We start from the raw sequence: 24,039 nt of genomic DNA, 5'->3' as shown, positions 1-24,039 counted from the left end.
CTGATTTTAAAACTTACAGCAAAGCTACAGTAATCAAGATTGTGTAGTACTGGCATAAAGATGAGCCCAGAAATAAACCCTCACATAGGTGGTCAAATGAGTTTTGACAAGGTTGCCTAGACCATTCAATGGGGAAAACACAGTCTTTTCAACAAATGGTATTGGGAAAACTGGGTACTCACATACAAAAGAATGAAGTGGGACCTGGCCGGGTGCGGTGGCTCACGCCTGCAGTCCCAGCACTTTGGGAGGCTGAGGTGGGCAGATCACGAGGTCAGGAGATAGAGACCATCCTGACCAACAGGGTGAAACCCTGTCTGTATTAAAAATACAAAAACTAGCCAGTCGTGGTGGTGGGTGCCTGTAGTCCCAGCTACTCGGAAGGCTGAGGCAGGAGAATCGCTTGAACCCGGGAGGCGGAGATTGCAGTGAGCCGAGATCGCGCCACCGCACACCAGCTTGGCGACAGAGCGAGACTCCGTCTCAAAAATAAAAATAAAAGTAAAGAATGAGGTGGGACCCTTACCTTCACAACACATACAAAGATTAGCTCAAAATGGATCCAACACCTAAACCTAAGAGTTAAAACTATAATGTTTGAGAAGAAAACATAGGGGAAAGATTCCATGACATTGGATTTGAATGATTTCTTGGCTATGACACCAAAAGCTCAGGCGACAAAAATAAAAATAGATAAATTGGACTACATAAAAATGTAAACCGCCTCTGCATTAAAGGGGCCAGTCAGCAAGAACAGGCAGGCCACAGAATGGGGGAGATACTCGAAAAGTCATATAACTGATAAGGAGTTCATTTCCAGAATATCTAAAGAACTCCTACAACTCAGCAAAACAGCTTGATTTTTTAAATGTGTGAAATACTTAAATAGACATTTTTCCAAAGAATATAACATCTGCAAATGACCAATAAGCACATGAAAAGATCCTCAACATCTCTGTCGTTAGGAAAATGAAAATCAAAATTACAGTGAGATACTTCACACCCACTAGGATGGCTACTAATTTAAAAAAAAAAAAAAAAAAAGAGCCAAGGCAGGCAGATCACTTGAGCTCAAGAGTTTGAGACCAGCCTGGGCAACATGGTGAAACCCCATCTATACTAAAAATACAAAAACTACCCAGGTGTGGTAGCACGTGCCTGTGGTCCCAGCTACTCGGGAGGCTGAGGTGAGAGGATTGCTTGAGCCCAGAGGGCCAAGGCTGCAGTGAGCCAAGATCATGCCACTACACTCCAGCCTGGGTGACAGAGCAAGACCCTCCCTGTCTCTAAAAATAAAACTAGTGCTCGCTTCAGCAGCGTATAAACTAAAATTGGAACGATACAGAGACTAGCACGGCCCCTGTGCAAGGATGACATGCAAATTCATGAAGCAGTTGCATATTTTTAATAAGTGGTGTTGGGAAAACTAGATATTCATATGCAGAATGAAACTAGACCCCTCTCTCACTGTATACAAAAATCAAATCAAAATGGATTAAAGAAATCTAAGACCTCAGCCGGGTGCAGTGGCTCACACCTGTAATCCCAGCACTTCGGGAGGCTGAGGCGGGCGGATCACGAGGTCGGGAGATTGAGATCATCCTGGCTAACACGGTGAAACCCCATCCCTACTAAAAATTCAAAAACTTAGCCGGGCATTGTGGTGGGCACCTGTAGTCCCAGCTACTCGGGAGGCTGAGGCAGGAGAATTGCTTGAACCTGGGAAGTGGAGGTTGCAGGTGAGCAGAGATCACACCACTGCACTCCAGCCTGGGTGACAAGAGCAAGACTCCATCTCAAAAAAAAAAAATCTGAGACCTCAGACTGTGACACTGCAACAAGAAAACATTGGGGAAAATCTGCAGGACGTTGGTCTAGGCAAAAATTCCTTAAGCAATACCCCAGAAGCACAGGCAGCCAAAGCAAACAGGGACAAATGGGATCACATCAGGCTAAAAAAGCTTCTGCACAGCAAAGGATGCAATCAGTAAAGTGAAGAGATGACCTACAGAATGGGAGAAAATATTTGCAAACTACCCATCTAACAAGGGATTAATAACTAGAATATATAAGGAGCTCAAACAACTCTATAGGAAAAAAATTAATAATCTGATCAAAAGATGGGCAAAAGATTTGAGTAGACATTTCTCAGAAGACAGACAAATGTCAAACAGGCATATGAAAAGGTGCTCAACATCATTGATCATTAGAGAAATGCAAATGAAAACCACAATGAGATACTATCTCATACCAGTTAAAATGGCTTATCCAAAAGACAAGCAATAACAAATGCTGGAGAGGATGTGGGGAAAAGGTAACCCTCGTACACTGTTGTTAGGAATGTAAATTAGTACAACCACTATAAAGAACAGTTTGGATGTTGCTTAAAAAAGTAAAATTGAGCTATCATATATTCAGCAGTCCCACTGCTGGGCACATACCCCAAAGAAAGAAAATCAGTATATCAAAGAGATATCTGGACTCCTATGTTTGTCACAGCACTGTTGACAATAGCTAAGGTTTGGAAGCAACCTAAGTGTCCATCAACAGATGAATGAATAAAAAAAATATGGTATATATACACAATGGAGTACTATTCAGCCATGAAAAAGAATGAGATGCAATCATTTGCAACAACATGGATGGAACTGGAGATCTTTATGTTAAGTGAAATAAGCCAAGTACAGAAAGATAAACATCACATGTTCTCACATATTCATGGGATCTAAAAATCAAAACAATTGAACTCACAGACATAGACAGTAGAAGAATGGTTACCAGAGACTGGGAGGGGTAGTGGGGGGGTGGGGGAGATGGTCAACAGGTACCAAAAAAGTTAGAATAAATAAGACCTACTTGATAGCACAACAGGGTGATTATAGTCAACAATAACTTAATTGTACATTTTAAAATAATATTAAGAATGTAATTAGATTGTTTGTAACTCAAAGGATAAATGCTTGAGGGGATGAATACCCCATTCCCATTCTCCATGATGTGCTTATTTCACATTGGATGCCTGTATCAAAACATCTCATGTGTCTCTTAAACATATACACCTACTATGTACCCACAGAAATTAAAAATAAGTTTTAAAAAGTAAGTGTTAATGTCCTCGTGGAGAAATTGGAACTGTTGCTGTGCACTGTTTTTGTTTTTTAGGGTTTGTTTGTTTGTTTGAGACAGAGTCTGGCTCTGTCACCCAGGCCGGAGTGCAGTGATACGATCTTGGCTCACTGCAAGCTCTGCCTCCCGGGTTCACGCCATTCTCCTGCCTCAGCCTCCCGAGTAGCTGGTACTACAGGCACGCACCACCTGGCCCGGCTAATTTTTGTACTTTTAGTAGAGATGGGGTTTTGCCATGTTGGCCAGGCTGGTCTCGAACTCTTGACCTCAAGCGATCTGCCTGCCTCAGCCTCCCAAAGAAAGTGCTGGGATTACAGGTGTGAGCCACCACGCCCAGCCCTGTGCACTGTCAGTGGGAATGTGAAATGGTGCAGCCACTGTGGAAAACAGTATGGCAGTTCTTCCAAATATTACACATATACCTTGCAACTATGTATGACTATTATGCATCAATTAAAAATAAATAAAAAATAGAATGGGAAAAAAATAAAACTAGAACTGCCATATGATCCAGCAATTTCACTTCTTGGGTATACACCCAAAATAACTGAAAACAAAGGCATGAGCAGATACTTGTAGCCCCACGTTCATGGCAGCATTATTCACAGTTGACAAAAGGTGGACGCAACCTAAATGTCCGTAAACAGAAGAGTGAATGAACAACTTCAGTGTATGCCAGTGGAATGTCACTCAGCCCTGTAAAGGAAAGAAATTCTAGCACTTGCTACAATATGGATGAACCTTGCGGACATTATGCTAAGTGAAGTAAGCCAGTCCCAAAAGGACAAACGCTATGAGATCCCCTTATGTGAAGTACCAAGAGCAGACACGTTCATAGAGACTGAAAATAGAGTGATGGTTGCCAACACTGGAAGGAGGGGGAATGGAAAGTTCCTGTTTAGTGGGGACAGAGTGTCCGTTTTGCAAGATGAAGAAGAGTTATGTGGATGGATGGTAGTGAGGGTTGCAAGACGCTGTGAATATGCTTAATGCCACTGAACTGTACACTGAAAACAGTTCAGATGGTAAATTCTGCGTTGATGTGTATTTTAGCACAATTTTTTTATTTTTTTGTTTTTATTTTACTTTAAGTCCTGGAGTACATGTGCAGAACGTGCAGGTTTGTTACACAGGTATACATGTGCCATGGTGGTTTGCTGCACCTATCAATCCGTCATCTAGGTTTTAAGCCCCACATGCATTAGATATTTGTCCAAATGCTCTCCCATCCCTTGCCCCCCAACCCCCCGACAGGCCCTGGTGTGTGATGTTCCCCTCCCTGTGTCCATGTGTTCTCCTTGTTCAACTCCCACTTACGAGTGAGAACATGCAGTGTTTGGTTTTCTGTTCCTGTGTTAGTTTGCTGAGAATGATGGTTTCCAGTTTCATCCATGTCTCTACAAAAGACATGAACTCATTCTTTTTTATGGCTGCATAGTATTCCATGATGTATGTGTGCCACATTTTCTTTATCCAGTCTATCATTGATGGGCATTTGGCTTGGTTCCAAGTCTTTGCTGTTGTAAATAGTGGCACAATTTTTAGACGATTGTTTTTTAATCCATTATAATATTATTAACTCCTTGTATTTATAGCATTTTATTTCCTTTTGCTTGCTTTTGGAGAGAACATACAGAAATTTGTGATTTTAAGGCCGGGCATGGTGGCTCACACCTGCAATCCCAGCACTTTGGGAGGCTGAGGCCGGAGGATCACTTGAGCCCAGGAGTTAAAGACTATTCTGGGCAACATAGTGGAGACCTCATCTCTATTGAAAATGAAAAAAATGAGCAGGTGTGGTGACACAAGCCTGTCGTCCCAACTCTGCAGGAGGCTGAGGCAGGAGGATCACTTGGGCCCACGAGGTCGAGGCTGCAGTGAGCAGAGATCATACCACTTCACTCCAGCCTGGGTGACAGAGCAAGACCCTGCCTCCAGAAAAACCAACCACAGAAATTTGTCATTTTTAATACGAGCACTATTCCTGAGGGGTTTGTTCAGAAGTATTTAAATGTTCTTTTTTTGCTTGAGAATTGATTATTCACTTTCCCTTTCTTCTAAAAGTTACAGGGATTTGGGGGTGGTGGTTTTGATTGATTTTTATCTAACTGTTTAAGCCATCTCAAATTTTATTTTGGTGTGATGTGAAAACACTTAAATTGACTTTTTTCTGCATATAGTTAATCAGTTGTCTGCCCCAAGATTGCCAAGCAATTATCTAATTCTTCCCCTTCCACTGATTTGAGATACACTCTTTATTATATTACATTTGTGTCGACATATTTCTCAGTTTGGGGCTGTGGCTTCTGTTTCATTAATCTGTCTCTTTTGCCCCATCACACTGTCATTAACTAATACAGCTCTATAGTTGGTAGGACTAGCCTTTCTCATTAGTAGTGTTCTCATTCTTCTTGTTCTTTTATTTTTTGCAGGTGAACTTTCGAATACTTTTGCTAAGTACCTGGAAAAATAGAGGCCCACCAGAATTTTAATTGGAAATACTTTAAACCTGTAGATCAGTTTGGGGGAAAATTATCAGCATAGCTGCAGTATTTATATTTTTATATTTCCAATTCAGAAGTATACCTTACCTTTATTCAAGTCTTCTTTTCTTCCTTCATATTATTTGTTTGTTTATTTCTATCTTAGAGTCTGTTTTATCAGTGATGGCCAGATCAGCCTTGGAGTCCTTTAAAGAACTACTTACATGCATAGGGTTTGAAAAGAGCGTGGGGTAAATCACTAATAAAAACGAGATCCTTTGATCTGAGATCATTAGGAAAAATACATCAAAAAGTGTCTTCACTGTTTCTTTGACTGCTATTCCGTATATTATATATGAAGCTTTTGGGAGCCTTTTCCCTTATTTCTGTATTCCCACTCATCAGCACAGTCACAGGCTAGGCACATTTTTTCATCTTATCTCATATGAAATATTAAATCACTGGAGAGCAGGTCTCTGTCTCTTTAAAGCCCAGATCTTCAATAAGCATCTGCTCCTGGGCTCCTTCCTGAGCCACTGAACGCCTGGTTCCTAATTGTGTCTGAGTTCACCTGGCATCACTCGGAGGAGGAGGCGGCTGGGGTGTGTGGCAGTGAGAGCCATCAACACTGCTTCGTAGTGGTCGTTGGTGATCGGTGGCCGTCCCCTCCAGACAGACAACCCACAGGTCAGCAGTGAAGGCCCAGAGGCAGGAGGGCAGCTAAGATCTAAATTCCTGTTACCCAACTGAAAGCACGTGCTCTTTAAAAAAAAAAAAATTAATTCTGCTGTTCAGATAGCAGTGAAGCCAGGGCAGGTGTGAGGCCAGCAGGCTGCTCAGGTGGTGCGTGCCCACTGCCCACATGTGTCAGAAATCACATCATCTCCTGGCCAGCTATGGAATCCAGCAGTGTCTTGTCAGCTCTGGGGAAAGAGGGGGAAGAGAGGGATTTGGTTTGCTTTTATCTATTTATTTATTTTAATTGCCATTGATACACATAATACAAGCTACATTCTTATGAGGGAGGACTTGATTAGCAGCCCTGAAGGGTGGTGGCTGGTCCCTTACTCATTGGATGTACCTGGCACTAAACCCTCAGCTGGAACTGCGAGCCCTAGCTGTGTTTCAGGTGTTTCTTACTCTACTATGAATTATGTTTAGGAACTAAAGGGCTTTTGTATCGTTCACAAGTGGGGGAAAAGAGCAGAGGAGCTGTGTGAGAGACTATTAAAAATGAGTTTGGACAAAGTTTCTTGTTGGCGTGAAGACAGGAGGAATTTTTTTCAGTTCTACCTGCCAAAGAGGCTTTTCTTATAGTTTGTTTTCATTTGGAACTACTAATAACACTGATTTTTGTAGGGAATCATCTGACTGCACCCCCTCATTGGATCCTGCAATACTCCAATTCAGAAATAATGTTTTTCTCCTTGGAATAGCTTTTTACATTAAGCTTATTTGAAGATAGAAAACTAAGATCCGAATAGTAGCTTTTAATAGCCCCATAAAAATAAGTGAAATATCTTTAATTTTAAATTTGAACAATATCTAAAACTTAAAAAGTATTTAATATGTCAGCATCTTTGCAATACAAAAATAAACACACTGAATTTCATTTTATGCTTTTTTACTCCCAAGGCCAGGTGATACAAATATTTCAATTTGTGTCACTTTCTAGCCATCGAATTTATAAAACAGCTTTCATTTTCTATGTAAGTTTTTAAGCTTAATTTTTTCAGGAAAAAAATAGATCTCAAGAAAAAAAGTGTTTGGGATCATAAGTTAATAACTTGTCCCATTGGTAAAGGAAGTTGAATAAGAGTCCAAACTAATGGATTAGAATTGTGTAATATTTGATTAGCCATTTGTTAAAAAACAAAACGAAACAAAACAAACACTGAGTTGCCAGAATCTTACGTAAGATGCAGATATTAATTAGAACTAGCAAGTCGAAGTTGCACAGGTGGGTATAAAATGAATTTGGGATCCCTAACTGGGAAATGCTGAAGTTCACGCGGACGTATACACACACTTTTTTTTTTTTTTTTTGGTAGCTCCCTCGGAATCATTTGTTTACAGTCTGGCCAGGGTTGTGGCCTCCAGTACTTCCCCTAAGAGATGGGATCTTTGCCTAAAAGTTACTGAGAAACGAAGGCTGCAAAAAGCCGGAAAATGTCCAAGCTTTTAATGCACACTGACAGCCAAACAGAACGCTCTTTCCGTTTGCAGTTTTTTTTTAGTGTCATTTTAAGTTGCAGCTTCCGGCCAATCAGCGCGCTTCATGCCTGCTGACATCACGAACCAGCCAGTTCCCTCCAGCTGCAGAGAGCTTCAGTTTGCCTTTTTTTTTTAAACTAAAATGGAGGCTGGTTTCTTGCCTTAAGGAGCCCATTGCCTTTCCCGCTGAAGTCTAGATGTTGACATGTAATAAAGCGGGCAGCAGGATGGTGGTGGATGCGGCCAACTCCAATGGGCCTTTCCAGCCCGTGGCCCTTCTCCATATTCGAGGTAAGTTATTGTGTGTTTCACTGAATCGGAACCTTCCGTGGGTAGTTAATAAATGGCTATTGTGCTTCAGATAAGAAAAGCAGGAAGTCCTTTCTAGCAGAATTCACCCCATTTCGCTGCAGACTGAAGCAGAGGAGGTTGGGTGTGTCACTGCAGTTTGGCATTTTACGAACTACTTACAGAATCTGAGGCTTGAAAGAGGCCTTGCATGCATAGTTCAAAGCTGGTTTTTCTGCTTTCTGCTCGCTCTCCCATCCCCCTTTCAAAGCTGTGCTGATGTCAAAGGATGTGAAGTCACTGCCCAGGGAAGGTATTGGGTGGGGGTAGGAAGGAGAGGCGGGCCCGTCGCGCCTGGCCAAGTTGTCCGTGCGCAGAGTTTCTGTTACATCTGTGTTGCTTAATGCTGCAAAGGTGTTGTCGAGGACACATCTCAGAATTAAAGATGAATTGCAGTCAGAAAATATGCACAATTGATTGGAAAAGAACTTCCTTTAAAAGGATTGTTTTCATTCTTGCCGTGGAGCCTGAGAGAGAAATATGCTCCACTTTGAAATACTGAAATCTGTCCTGGGTCATCATTTTTGAAATGTTAGCGTTTTTGTGGAATATTAGGAAATATTTTGCATTTAAATAGGCTCTGTATTGCCATTTGACTTTTAAAATGTTAAATGGCAACAAGTTTTCAAGGTATATGGAGATCACTATTAATAATTACAGTTTGCCTCTTTTTATGCATATTTTGGTTTCAAAACCGAGCCTAAAAGCACAGCTACTCTAGTAATTAATAGTGGTTATATTGAACCACAGGCATCAGGGTAGTAGCCTACTTATTCTTGGTATTTTAAGATCTATGAATTTTTTTTGGTCATAATTGAGTGAAATAGAAAAATGATTTTAAGTTTCATCAGATCACTTTAGAATTTATAGTATCAGAGCTGTGCCCCAACAAAACTGTTCCTCAGAATCTCTTTTAAGGACATGTTTAAGGAAGGGTGGGAGCAAGATTTCTGGGTGACTAATAATCTCTCTGACTAAAATGCCAGACCAGACTTTTCAGATCGCAGGGTGTACCCAGGCACATGCATACTACCCAATCTACTGGAATAAAATGGGTGGTGCTTTTCTCTCCACACCATCTTTCATGAAGGTGGAAACCAGCATTCAATGACCACATTGTAGGACAGGCTGTGAATTTATTGTTTTTGTAGTGCACCCAGTAAAAAGCAAAGGTTGCCTATAGGTAACATTCAGGTATTTTAGCTGCAAGAACCAAATGGGCAAGAATAAAATGTAATTGTTTGGATTTAAGTTAAATAGTTTTTGTTTGTTTTTTGGGAGACAGGGTCTCACTCTGTCACCCAGGCTGGAGTACAGTGGTGTGATCACAGCTCACTGCAGCCTCCACCTCCCGAGCTCAGCTGATTCCCCCACCTCAGTTTCCTGAGTAGCTGAGACTTCAGGCACGCACCACCATGCCCAGCTAATTTTTAAATATTTTTTGTAGAGATGGGGTTTCGCCATGTTGCCCAGGTTGGTCTTGAATTCCTGGGCTCAAGCGATCCTCCCACCTCAGCCTCCCAAAGTGCTGGGATTACAGGTAAGAGCCACTGTACCCGGCCAAGTTAGTTCTTAAAAACGAACTAGTTAACAGTAAGATAAATTGACTGTATATAAAATGTAAATTTTTATACTTTTAAGGTATCCACTTATAAATAACATAAATCTTTTTGGTTTGTGTTTTCTGGTTTTTATTTGATGCCTAATATACTACTCAGTTTTTGAATTATGAACTTATTCTGAAATAGAATCATGTCATGTTATATCTTGAACCACATTTCTTTTTCTTTCTTTTTTTTTTTTTTTTTAATTCCAAGACCTTATTATGGCCAGTTTGGATTTGGTGCTGTTGGTTGGGTGGTTTGTTGCTTGCTGTATAATTGTGGAGGGAAAAAGTATTGAAATGTATTAGCCTGAAAGAGACTTGGTTTTTGATAACCTTTGGAGACTTAAGACTAATTTCTGACTCAAACAGTGGGAGTGATTTCTAACTTCAAAATTTGAAGAGCGCTTGACTTACTCATAAAGACTTTGTGGAGCAAGCATGTTAATGTGAGAGTTAGCAAAATTTGATTTATTTATTGGGCCTTAGAGTCTTAGCTTAACATCCATTGAGCAGCTCCTGTGTGCCAAGTGCTGAGGATCATTGAAGTGATTAAGTCGCAGCCCCTGTCCCAAAGGAGCGAATGGTTACATGGAGAGGCCCAGCCTAGGGGCCTCTGCCACGAGAGGGCTAGAGCAAGAACGCACCGGCAGGGTGCCCGGGAGAGCAGGGGCTGGTGTCGTGATGCGGGGAGCAGAAGGAACCCAGGAGGGCTGCGCCCTGGGCTCCCCTGCTCACGCGGATGGGGTAGGGATGCACTGTCCTTCCCGTTTATTTGCGGAGGAGGGTCTTTCCCACTGAAGGAGAAATAACTTACGCAAGGTTACACAGCCTAGAAGTGGTGGAGCCGGAATCCAAACCCAGATTGTTGTGTTGTTTTGTTTTGAATCTTTTTTAAAAAATCATTTTAAAATAGGAATGTTGGCTGCTTGAAGAACATTTTGCTACAGGATCACAATAGTGGTGTTTTCCCCAATGCCTTATCATTTATTTGGCTTGGTGGTGTCTTTTTGTGTAACAGTTTTGTACCTTGGGCTCATTTCTTAATCATTTTACAAATATTGATTGATCCATACCACATGCCAGGCAGGGTTCTAATGTGGATATGAGCAGGGGCTATGGCCCAGCTTTCCCAGTTTACCATCCGCCGGGGTGGGGACCAAGGAAGCAAGTAAAGTGATCACCTGATTTGTTGTCACGATTGCTTTGACCGTTACTGTCTACCAAGTAGTCTGGAGTTTGCGATTAAAATGGTGAATTTGCATATCCTAATAAGTTCAAGTGCGAAAGGGACATATTTTTGAGGGTTAGTGTAAGGCCTTCTGTCTGTAGAAGGAGAGTCACCTGGAACTTGATGACTGTGAATGTGGCTTGGTGACGTCAATCCTTACTCTCAGCTGTGTCCAGGAGACCTGCCTGCTGTGGTGGAAATGTTCTGTGCTGTCCTCTGCAGCAGTCCCTGGTCAACTGTGACTGCTGAGCACTTAACATGTACAGCTGAGAAAGTGAATTTTTAACTGTAGTTATTGTAAATGTAAGTGGACACACATATCTAGTGACTACGATATTGGACAGCACAGTCCTAGACTGGAATTGTTCAACTTTTTTTGGAAAAGGGCCAGATTGTAAATAGTTTTGGCTTTGTGGGTGAAAGCAGCCGTAGACAGTAAATGAATAGACATAACTGTGGTCCAATAAAGCTTTATTGACAAATAGGTGACAGGCTGGATTTGGCCCATGGGCCATAGTTCACCCACCCTGTTCTAGACTGCTCTTTGACTTTTGGAATTGCCTGTTAAGGATAGGAAAGCGTGTTTCCTGCAGGCCTTCGGTCTAGTGCCTCCTCCCTATGCTGGGGAGCTGGGCCAGCTGTGATGCTGTGAGGCGTGGTGGGCGGGCCCGCTTCCCACCCTGCAGCGCATGCTCACTTCAGGAGCCAGGTTTAAGGCGGTGACAGCCAAGCCAGAAAGATGGTAATGGCCAGAGAGGAATCACACAATTTTGAGCCTTTTCCAGCTGGCCTTTATTCTGGGCTTCAAGCATGTTATTAACTGCCCTCATCTTGTTCTAGTCGTTAGCAAACTTATCCAGTGGTTGAGTCTGTGTTTGAAAGACTCAGGAGTAGCTCCAGCCTGGTGGGATGTTGGAGAATAAATCATTCTTTTGATGGAAACCCATTTTTTCTTGGGAAGTGGAGGTCTAATGGAAAAGTTTATTTTCTCACAAGTACTTCCTGAGTCACCAGTTTGTTGAAGGTCTTCACCTTTCCAATAAAAATTCATTTAAAAACATGCAAGAAGCAAGCATAGAACTCAAACCCCATGGCTTTCATTTCCTGCTGCACTAAATCTGGTGACTTAACCTACATTAATAATAATAACAATAGCTATTATACATAATGCACATGGGTTACTAAATTAGTAACACACCTGCATGGTGTGAAGTCAGTAAGTCCTAGTGAGAATGGGTGCCCCCTGTTATCTTTATTCCCTAAAATGAGGAAGGAAAAATGTTTGAATGATGACTAAACAGATTCTTCAAATGATTAAACCTGTGGTTCTCTGAACAGTGCCTCAGCTCAAGATTTTTGCTTCATAAACGTCTATGTACTATGTAACTGTAGCTCTCTGCAAAGTGACCTTATAGAAATACAGCCTTAACCTTAAACCTGTATCTTACCCTGTGTCCAATCCTGTTTCCTATATGTAAAGTTGTTTCTTCTGTATTCCTGGTGGTATGGAAGGTAACCAAAGTAACAGATAACTCTCTGACGAAACGAGTGGGTATGTTTGTGTAAAGTCTGTACACCTTTTTGTTCGTTAAACACACACGCACATTTATGCTCAAACACACTCTCATCCACCTCCCTTATCCATACGCTCTCAATCTCAGAGACAAAAACAGAAACTTACCATTCAACTTGGATCTGATGTCTGCTCAGGAGGTTTTGCCTTGCAGCAAAAGCTATCTTCTAAAATTTTTTCATTAAAGTATGTTGTGTAGAGAAATGAAAGAAAAATAAAGGTAAGGTTATTAGTCAAGAATAGGATGTGTGTTTTTAAACCCAGGAAAAGAATAGACAGAAACACAAAGACAAAGTGGTTTGGGATACATCCTAACTTTTGGTTCCACATGTCAAATAAAATTGCAAGGTGGTTCTTTTCGGATCCTACAGCACTTTGCCAATTATGACAAGCTGTTATGAACGCTCATGTACTTCTTCCTCCCGGCACTCCTGCCTGGCAGGTGAGCAGGACAGTCCTAGTATTTCTCCTCCCCAAGGTCACCCAGCCTAGATGGCCCAGTCCAGGGCTGTTGGCAGCACCGAGTATGAAGTCCCGAAGCTGCTGCTGGTGGCTGTCCCAGAAGAGAAGCAGCGTGCATTGAGTGCCTTCAGTGTGCTGGGTCATGGCTGAAACCCTGTACCTCTGTTCTCTCTCTGAATCTGCCAGCACTGTGAGGCATTATAATCCTACCCCACTCACTGACGCCCCTGCCTTTTTTTTTCCCCCCTGGGAGAAAAAAAGGGAGCCGCTTGCCCAGGGCCACCGAGAATGTAGTGAAACAAAATTTGAGCCTCAGTCAGTCTGATAGCAAAGCTCATGTTCTTTGCTCTGCAGACATCAGAGTGTTGAGAGATGCTGGTGGACGCTCTTACCTCCTAGGTACTTTTTGATTTTTACTGTTTTCTATACAGTGGTAATATATTTGAGTGTCTGGAGTTCAAAACTCATTTCGGGGTTGAATAGGAGTTTGTTAAAGGTTTACATGCGTATGTTCTTGGTGTGCAGGGAGAAGGTTGATAATCTTCTTACTTGCTGTCCCAGTTCACTTACCAAATCTGCCAGCTAGTAATTGTTGACTTATCTCCTCCACAAAATCAGGAGTATCCTTAGGACAGTCCTGTTGAACTTGTTCTCTGGTGACACTGAGCATTATTCCTAGAGTAGAAGCATCAGTTAGTGTCAGTGGATTGAAAATTAAAAGTTATTTCTGAGTGATCACTCAGGAAATAGCTATCTACTATTATTTCTTTTTTGACATGGAGTCTCGCTTTGTCACCCAGGCTGGGGTGCAGTGACACGATCTTGGCTCACTGCAACCTCTACCTCCCAGGTTCAAGCCATTCTCCTGCGTCAGCCTCCCAAGTAACTGGGGTTACAGGTGCCCGCCACCACGCCCGGCTATTTTTTGTATTTTTAGTAGAGACAGGGTTTCACCATGATGGCCAGGCTGCTCTTGAACTCCTGAGCTCAGGTGATCCACCCGCCTCAGCCTCCCAAAGTTCTGGGATTACAGGCATGAGCCACTGCACCTGGCCTATCTAGTGTATTTCTTAGCTAAATACCTGATCAGTGGAATGAAAAGCTCATAAAAAGCTGTACTTTATTTTTCTCTCAATCCTCTATACAGTTGATGTATTTCAATGAAAAACGTATAAGAGATGGCTTTTGCTGCAAGGCAGAAACCTGCTGAGCAGACGTTATACCCAAGTTTAAGAGTAAGACTGACTACCAAAAAGGTGCCAGACTTTACACAAGGTGGCTGGTTGAAAGAGCAGACACAGGTGCCCACTCCACTCTGGGCCTTGCTCAGGCGCTGTTTCCTCTCCCTGTCACACTGGAAATAGGACCGCCAAGTGGAGAACTTCTAAACGTGGGGTAAATCATTTCTCTCACTGACATCTTGGAAAAAAGACACTGGCTAAAATGCATGGGGACAAACCAGTGCTCCTACAGCAGGTAGAAGTCTGGCTTTATTTTAGGCCCTTAAATTACACATAAATCAAAAACTCTTCTAGTTTAAAAAAGAAAAAAAGACTGAAGAGATACAACAGTTTGGTACAGTGAGTGAATCTAGATTAGATCCTTGTTCTAAAAAGTGTAAAATCAAACCTATTAGAGACATTTTGAAGGCAGCTGGAGAAAAGGGAGTGCGGAATGACGTTGGAGGTGTGGAATTACTGCAAACTTTCTTGGTGTGAAAAGGTGTCCAAATTTTGTAAGGGACTTTTTTTATTCTTAGGGAATGCAGAATGAAGTAGTAATAAGTGAAGGATCATGATCTCTGCAACTTGAAATGATAAAGAGAAAAGTGGGTAAAAAGCAAATATGTCAAAGCATGAACAGTTGTTGAATCTAGGCGAGTGGATATACAATATACAAGTATTCATTGAAATTCTATGGAGATTTTAACTTTTTCATAATGTTCTAGATAAATATATATTTTATATATAGAAATATAAATTATATATAATATATAGAAATAGATTTTTATATATAGAAATATATAAATGTATATTTCATATAGAATATATAAATTGTGTATATATTTTATATATAAATTATATATAAGTATATGTTATATATAATTTATATGTAAGTATATGTTATATATAATTTATATATAAGTATATATATATTATATATATATTTTTTTGAGATGGAGTCTTGCTCTGTCGCCAGGCTGGAGTGTAGTGGTGCAATCTCAGCTCACTGCAACCTCCGCCTCCTGGGTTCAAGCGATTCCACTGCCTCAGTCTCCCAAGTAGCTAGGACTACAGGCGTGCACCACCACGCCTGGCTAGTATTTTGTATTTTAATAGAGACAGGGTTTCACCATGTTGGCCAGGATGGTCTCGATCTCCTGACCTCGTGTTCCACCCACCTCGGCCTCCCAAAGTGCTGGGATTACAGGCGTGAGCCACTGCCCCAGGACGAGAAATATATTTTTTAAAAATAAGGCTGTTTCACTCTCTTATCATTTCAATATTCACTGGTGAAGGAAATATCTTTAAAAAGATTCTGCTTTGGAAACAATGTACAAAGGAAATGTAATAACTTAGCTACTGTTTCCTAAGCCATGAGCAGTGGCCTTTTATGTTTGAGTCTTTGCCAGCCAGTGTTGGTCCTCTGGTTATAACTCACGGTAGCTGCACAGACCACCACACCATCTTACCAAACAGTGTTTTTGGGGTGCATCACCATTTTTGATGTTTATTGCCATTTTTATTGGTCTTTTGGAGTGTAACTGCCTTTAAGGCACACCGGAAGATAAGGTAAAACCAAAGCTTCCTCCACGCTGTAACAGGCAGGGTGTTTGGTGGTTAAGGGTGGGACCTGGAGCCACATGCCAGGGTCAGATCACCACCACCCCCCACGCCGCCCACCCCAGGCAGGCTCAACTGTCCAGGGCACGTGACTCACTCTCTGTTTCTAGAAATGGAACGTGAAATGGGAATAATAATACAAGCTACCTCTTTGGGGTTTTTTGAAAGTTAAGTGAATGCACGTAAAGAGCTTAAAATGGCGCCTGGAGTGTCGTGAGCCTCAGTGTTTGTGGTGTCTGTGGTTACCTCTTTCGTAGGTCGTATGTGGTACTCCAGAGCCCCGCCACTTAGCCATGATCTGTTTTCTTTTTCTCCAGCTGTATTATCTGTATTTGTTCATCTCAAAGCTCATCTGTCTCTCTGTCACTCTCTCTTTTACCCAGCCTTTTCATCTCTTGCAGTTTGCTTGGCATTTCACCATTTGGAAGAAATTAGTGTCATCAGTACCTCTGGAGTTTGCACTGTGTTCTGCTTATAGGTTGTGTATAGTTACCTACTAAGATGGTCCTAAGCACATGTCCACAGCCTCGGTTCAGAGTCTACTTAGTGCTCCCTATTCAGTCTTTCTGTTCTTGTGCTCCAGTCCGTGAAGTCTAGAGTAAAATAAGAAATTGGCATTTATATACATCTCCCCTCCTCATCTTTAGAAGAAAAGAGTTTCAGTATCACATTCATAAGAAATTTCATATTTAAAAGTTAGTGTTACAGTCGCAGTGCCTCACACCTGTAATACCTGCACTTTGGGAGGCCAAGGTGGGCAGATCACCTGAGGTAGGGAGTTCAAGACCAGCCTGGCCAACGTGGTGAAACCCCATTTCTACTAAAAATATAAAAATTAGCCAGCGTGGTGGCGAGTGCCTGTAATCCCAGCTACTCGGGAGGTTGAGGCAGGAGAATCACTTAAACCTGGGAGGCTGAGGTTGCACTGAGCCGAGATCACGCCACTGCACACCAGCCTGGGTGACGGAGTGAGACTCTGTCTCAAAAAAAAAAAAAAAAAAAAAGTTACAGATATCTGTGGTTAATCTCAAATAGGGTGACTTTACATGTCATTTCCCTTTAGTTGTTTTTAAGTGCAGATGTTGCTTTAATTAAATAATAGTTGAAATAAGTGGGATCCCAACTATAACCTTGTATCTTACTGTTTTTAAATGTTGATATTTTGGTGTTTTCAGTAGAATTTGAACTGTTAACAGTGTTTGATTAGGTTTTTTCAGTTTCTTTGTCATCGACGTTTGTGACCTCGTTATAATACACATGGATTTTTATCTGCTGGTTGTGTTGCTCACGAGCAATGTGTTCTAATTATGGTATTTTAACGTATAACTTGAGAAAACAGTAATGTTCCACTCTAGGGAACAAGTCCCGAAGAACCCTAAAGCCCTAGAGAACCACCTCCACTTCTTCCTAAGTTGCTGGTTCTTTATTCTTTGTGGACTTCAAGGAGGAGGTGGGCGGTGAGGGTGTCTGTATATGTGTGTTCACATTTGTAGACAGTTTCTGCCCATGTATAATTAGGAATGGGTTGTTGGTTTTGTTTTTTTTTTTCCCCAGCTTTATGTAGTTGGTCAGACTTCTCAAAGGCGGGTAGCATTGGTTAATCATTCTCTTGGAACTCTGAAGGCTTTGCATGGAGCAGTGTTCACTCTAGGCAGCCCATGGCCCCTGGGGTCACAGAGCTGCTTTCCAGGGAGTTTGCAAGGCCATAACTGTCTCGTAAGATTACCAAGATCTGATTTACCTCTTTTGCCGTGTGGACGTTTGCCCTGGTGGTGCAAAGGCAATGGCCAGTAGCATGGCGCCTTTCTTTCATCAAGCAGGACAGCGGTGTTCAGCTAGCAGCACGCCAGTCTGATCCAAGGATGTCCTTGATGAAGCATGAAGTTACTAGTTTTTTAAGTCTCAACTCTTCTGTATACCTTTTCACTTTTGTTTTTGTTTGGGTTTGTTTTGGTTAGGTTTTTTTGTTGCCCAGGCTGGAGTGCGGTGGCGCAGTCACAGCTCACTGCAGCCTCAACCTCTCCAGCTCGAGCACTTCTCCCGCCTCAGCCTCCTGAGTAGCTAGGGCTACAAAGAAGCACCACCACACCCAACTTTTTTTTTTTTTTTTGGTAGAGCTGGGGTCTCACTATGTTGCTCAGGCTGGTCTCAAACTCCTGGGCTCAAATGATCCTCCTGCTTTGGCCTCCCACAGTGCTGGGATTAGAGGTGTGAGCCACTGCAGCCAGCCTCCTTTTTGATTTTGCGTGACGAAATGCAGAGTTCACATAAAGCCCTTATAGCCTGCTGGAGTGTGATGGCCGTCTCGAAGAAAAGCACCCGTGCTGATGTGTGAGTTATGAGCCAAAATAGCCACTTTTTCCAGGAACTTATAAATTATGAGAACAGTGATGTAAAATCGTTTTTACTTGGCAGAACAAAAAGCAGACAAACGGTAGATATTAAGACTTAAATATTTGGCTGATATTTTCTAGAAAATCTATGAAGTGAGCTTACCAATGCAGGGGAAAACAACTGCACCACTGTTTTTGGCCCATGTTAAAATTTGAGCTTTCAAGAAAAATTTGAACTTTGGAGAACTTTTATCTGCCAGTGTTAAGTGTGGCAGCTCCCAGTGCCACAGACTCTTCTGCTGAGAGGGGTGGCGACATTAGCAGGTGGAGTTTCTTGATGTATACGGTGGGAGGCCGCACAATACGTGCAGCAGTGTGCTCTCAGTGACCAACAAACGATGCTACAAACAAGCGTGGGCGAAGAGCTGCCCAAATGTAAGAGATACTGCCGCATGTTAATGTAACTGACGGGTTCATCAATACAGTTTCAGATTCCTCATTGCAACTAATCTTTAAGGAACTATCACTTGTTGAATTTTAGCGTAGGCAAAGAAAAACATCGGCAATTTTTTGAGAAGCTATTGAAACCTCCCTTTTCCCACCAGACATGTCTGTCTGAGCCTGGGGTGTTTCTTTACATACACTTGAACCAAAATAGCATATCACAGCAAATTGAACACAGAAGCACGTCGGCAGATCCGCCTGTCTTCTGTTGAGTATTGAAGATCCATGCAAAAATGTACAACAGGACCATTTTCTCGCTGGTTTCTTTTTGAAAATAAGGTTATTTTCATAAAATGTTACTTAACATGAAGTGAACCTATTGCTAATTTAAGTGAATAAGTAAATATTTTTTAAATTTTCAAATATGGTCAATATCAATGGATGTAACCCCCATAATCAAAGCTCTTTAGGATTCGCCATACTTTCTAAGAACGTAAATAGGTCTTGACACCAAAAAAATGGAAAACTCTTGGCCTAGGAAATTTTTCTAGAATGGGCTGGATGTGACCCTTACCCTGTTTTTACCAAGCCTGCTTGGTTTTTTCCCTCTTTTCTCTAGAAAAACAAAAATATAATAAGTAATCAGCAGAATCATCTAAATTGGTCTCTGGGACCATGAGAGCCGAGAGCATCCGGAGCCCACCTAACCCAACCCTGGTCCTTCCTCTTGCCTTGGTCGGTTTCCTTCTGTGTCCTTCAAATCTTTTTTTTAAAGCCATTTTCAAGTCATCAGTTAATATGTGAATACAGGCCGGGCGCGGTGGCTCAAGCCTGTAATCCCAGCACTTTGGGAGGCCGAGACGGGCGGATCACAAGGTCAGGAGATCGAGACCATCCTGGCTAACACGGTGAAACCCCGTCTCTATTAAAAATACAAAAAATTAGCCGGGCAAGGAGGCGGGCGCCTGTAGTCCCAGCTACTCGGGAGGCTGAGGCAGGAGAATGGCGTAAACCCGGGAGGCGGAGCTTGTTGTGAGCTGAGATCCGGCCACTGCACTCCAGCCTGGGCCACAGAGCGAGACTCCGTCTCAAAAAAAAAATGTGAATACAACCACCTTTACGTTTTTTCTTCATTGCAAATAAAACTGAAATTTTCCCTAACCTTGTCCCCTGAGATAGGTCTACCATCCCCACATCTCAAAGTGACTGCTACTTGGAGTTTGCTGTATGTCATTCCAGACCATTTTCTCCCTGTGGGGTGGGGGGTGTGTGTGTGTGTATATATCCACATAAATAATATAAATATATATTTATTCACAGAGTATATAGCATTTTTTGTTTCATCTCTTTAAAAAATTGACATAAGAGCAGTTTTAGTAACAAAAACCTTTTATACATTTTTAGTATCTTGTTAGCCCTCTCGGTTCATAATGCTCCGACCTGGTGTTATGTCGTATATCTTGTGTTGTACTGTGTATACATACGTTGCATGAATGCTTAATGTGGTCTCGCATGTTTTTCTGTGAATTTGGCTTAAACTTTCAGACTAGCTAGGCATCTAGGAGGCGGCGGCAAGTGGTTCTGAGGAGATGTTTCCCTTTAGAGAACACCATTGATGCTGTTGAAAGTATTTTACTAGATGTTGAAAACATGGAGGTCTTATTAATTTAATGACCCCACCACCACCACTCCCCCCCCCCCCCCCGCCCCCTCCCCACATCCCTTCCTAAATGATTACATCAAATCATACAGGAATCTGGCGCTATCAGAGCCAGGGTTAAGGCCTAATAGTGTCACTAGTTACTGAGGTTCTTGATTAAGTCACCATACTTTCCTGAATCTCCAAATAAGTTACATTAAAAATGCATTTGATTAAATTACTTATTTTCAAGGGAATTGGAAGAAAGGGACTGTGATTGGTGTTTCGATCTAATCCCCCGAAGATGAAAACATGAACAAAAATATTTCTCCTTTTATATTATTCTTAGTTAAGAGAAATGCTCTGCCAGGAGAAACCTTAAATGACTGTCCAATGGGTAGGGTGTTTTAAAGAATCTAATAAATTCAGATACTTTTTCTTTTTACACAAAGTCACAAATGACGTTATGTTGATAAGTGTTTTTATGACTTACCTTAAACAACATTTAAATTTAAGCCAACGTTAAAGTTGTGATTTTGGGAAATTTTTTACTTACCCTTCCTCTCTTCCCTACTTCCTTCCCTTAAGAACCCCAGTCTTATTTTCTCATTTATATCCCGGATGAGGCTGTCAGATATTGAAACCGACCTTTTGAAGACATGTAAACTTTTTGGGGACTGACTTTTCTCATTCAAATAGTCTAATATCAGTGGATATGAACTCTGCATGTTTTTACTTTTAAATCTTATGCATCATTTAAATGTTAACTTTCAAAATACTAATCTTGAATTGTCACATTTTTGTGTGAGTTGGCATTATCCAATTAAATGAACATAAATTATACTGCCTACATAGATTGGAAAAATATCTTTTGGTGGGCTGTGTATATGCACACGTGTTTATGTAAAACCAAATATCAACTTACAAAGACCAGTTCAGTCTTATAGTCTTGTTTAGTGTAACATACGGGCTAAGACATTTGCTTATTTGAGCCTTTTCACCCTTTATTTGTAAAACGGAGGAGAGCCCTTAAGTGAAATGTAAACTAAACTTGGAACCCCTAAAATAATTTTGAACACTACTTCACATTTAAATGTTTTTTTAAAAATAAAGCAAAGTTTAAGAAGCATGTTCGGTAAAGAGTTCTTTGGCAGGAAATGGGGACTTATCAGCCAAGCTAATAGCCTTAGCTATGGCATCCATAGTAACTAACACATGCTGCTGATGTAAATATTTATTGTCAAGATTTATGCCAGCGAGCAGTGCCGCAGAACCCAGGCAGAGCAGTTCAGGCCAGTGAAATTAAAGCATCAGCCACCAATGTTTGATTTCTTTTGTATTATCCGGTATTCCAAGCGTTACAACATCATTCATCTCTTCTAGGGTTTTTCAAAATAGTTTAGCCATAAGAAAAATAATCCTAGAAGACCAATTTACTCGGAGTAATTCGGGACCCCCTCCCCCACAGCATGATAGATACCCAAATGAGAATAGAGAGGCTGTTATTGTTTGTCATTAACACCCTGGAACCTTTTTCATCTTCAAAGCTCCTCGCGAAAGGGTTCATTAGCCGTCGCCCTCTTTCCTATGAGACAGTAAACACGTATGGTTAGTCCTACTTTGACAGTGGTGGAAACCAAAGCAGAGAGGTTCTCCAACTTGCCTGAGGTCCAAGAAGGAGCTGGTGACAGAGACCAGATACCGAACCAGCACTTGGGTTTTCTGACTCACGGTTCTGGGCTCACCCCTCTCGGAGCATGCTACCCTGAGCCTGCTCTTGCAGGTTTCTTTATCACAGGGATCTATCTACACGGTACTTTCTGCTCTCAGCTTTTTACGGTGGTGTAGAGTGCAGTGCAGCTGAAACCAGGTTAGTTGATCTTATGGTGTCATCTAGAAAAACAAGAGATGCAGATTCTGGGTCACGAAGGTAAGACTGTACTTTAAGGGTTTGTGGCTATGGGTGAAATTAACTTATCTGAGCCTTACATTGTCTCACTAGACACAGTGCCCACCTGTTCCGTGGCACAGCCCCAGAACTCCTGTTGAAGAAACAGACTCCAGGACTGACTTTCCACTTGATTTTAGGAGCTCACACATCCCGAGAGATTCATGTTCAAGCTGCATTTTACACCTCGCTGGCAAGGGTATTTTCGTGCTAAACATAAACTTACTATTGGTAAAGATTCTTAATGAGTAATTCTTAGGATTCAGTACAAAATTAGATATATCCTTTTTATTGGTAATGATAGAGCGTGGAGTTCTTGCAGGGTGGGGGAGAGAGGCATTCATCCGAAAACTGGCTGTGTTTTAGTGTAAACATTTGTCTACGGGGAAACAGTAGGAAAGCATCAAGAAATATTTCTTGATGTATACAATTGAAGTGATGTTTACATTGTAGTGAAAAGAAAACCTCCGCATGCATGTTCCTGATTTTAGTAAAGCTCTGCAGAGATTTCCTTCCTCATTCTTTGCTTTTGACTCTGCGTATGTCCTGTTGCTAATTTAAGTGTTGGTGACCCTGTGTCCTTTGTTGTGCCAAACAAGGTTAAAATTAAGACTAAAAAAATTTCTGAGTTCATTTCAAATGGAAGGACAACATGATACCTAACACAGAAGAGAACAAAATTTAGTTTTGGCTTTCTGCCCTGTGTCCACCTAAAGCTGTATTTCATTCACTCACTAATATGTAGAAATCACCCACTTGGCAGTTGGCTCTGTGCTTAGTGCTAAGAACTGGTCGTGTTATAGGTGCTGTGGGTACATGTCTGTGCTGGCTTCAGGAGAGAGCAGGCCCTGGGGGGCCCAGCAAGGCCTCCCAGGAGAAGCAGTGCATTAACTGAAGTTACTAATTGGTGGTACTGGGATGCAGTTGGGAAGATGGGATGATTTCGCCTGCTGGGGTATGTGTTGGGGGTGGTTGTCACACTGTGGTGAGAGAAATCCTGGAAAAGGGTGCATATCAAATAAGTAGCATCCCTTTATGACTGATGAAAGGAGAGCAGCAGAGAGCAGTTAAGTGGAAGGCAGGACATAGCAGCGGTGTCTCGTGCCATCATCTTCGTCACTACACAAGGGGAAGTTGGGCTAAGAATAAATTTGTTTTGGTTCCAGGATGAAACTCAAGAGATACAGAAGAAACTGAAAGTGATACTTTTGGCAGAGAAATAGGATAAGAGGGTTTTCACCGCGTGTGTGTGTGTGTGTGTGTGTGTGTGTGTGTGTGTGTGTCTTGATGAATGTATTACTTATTTTAAAAATATAAAGAAGTCATAGCCTTAAAAGTGGGAGACACATACTGGTAATAGAATCTGTGCATTACTATCTTTCTGTGTCTTAGAAGTTACTACTATGATTTTAGCCACTTAACTGGCTAGAACAGTTTTGAAAGGCCAAGATCATGGGTTTAAGATTTGAGACTTGACCAAGAGGTAACTTTCCTAGTCCTTATCGTAGAGTGCACGCTCCCAGCTTTTGCCCACCCTGTTTGGGGTGCACACACTCATCAGTGAGGGCAACAGAACACAGCATGCAGGTGGAACTGTGCAGGTCAGTCACCACTCCACCTCCCAGCCAGGGCCTCACTCCGATTCCATCATTGGGGTTTCACTGAACTTTCATGTTGGCATTTCATTTAGTTGAATAAACCAGTTTTGTTGTATTTCAGGTATTCTCACTGTGTGGTCAGACTTGTTCAGTTTTTGTAGGTGAACGGTAAAGCTGTCAAAACCAGATCTGCT

General features: G+C 41.7%; 1 long non-coding RNA gene and 1 pseudogene across 1 annotated transcript; both read left to right on the top strand.

Moving 5' to 3' along the window:
* Window positions 1-1,305: 1,305 nt before the first annotated feature.
* Window positions 1,306-1,406, top strand: LOC111538400 (annotated as a pseudogene).
* Window positions 1,407-20,242: 18,836 nt separating this feature from the next.
* On the top strand, window positions 20,243-22,766 carry LOC113225027. The gene is made up of 2 exons (XR_003309639.1): window positions 20,243-22,229; window positions 22,302-22,766. It is a non-coding gene; the product is annotated as an uncharacterized LOC113225027 (long non-coding RNA).
* Window positions 22,767-24,039: the final 1,273 nt, after the last annotated feature.

The sequence above is a fragment of the Piliocolobus tephrosceles genome, chromosome 6 (genome assembly GCF_002776525.5).
Source record: "Piliocolobus tephrosceles isolate RC106 chromosome 6, ASM277652v3, whole genome shotgun sequence".
NCBI lineage: Eukaryota > Metazoa > Chordata > Mammalia > Primates > Cercopithecidae > Piliocolobus > Piliocolobus tephrosceles.
This window is presented reverse-complemented; position numbering and strand designations above follow the sequence as displayed.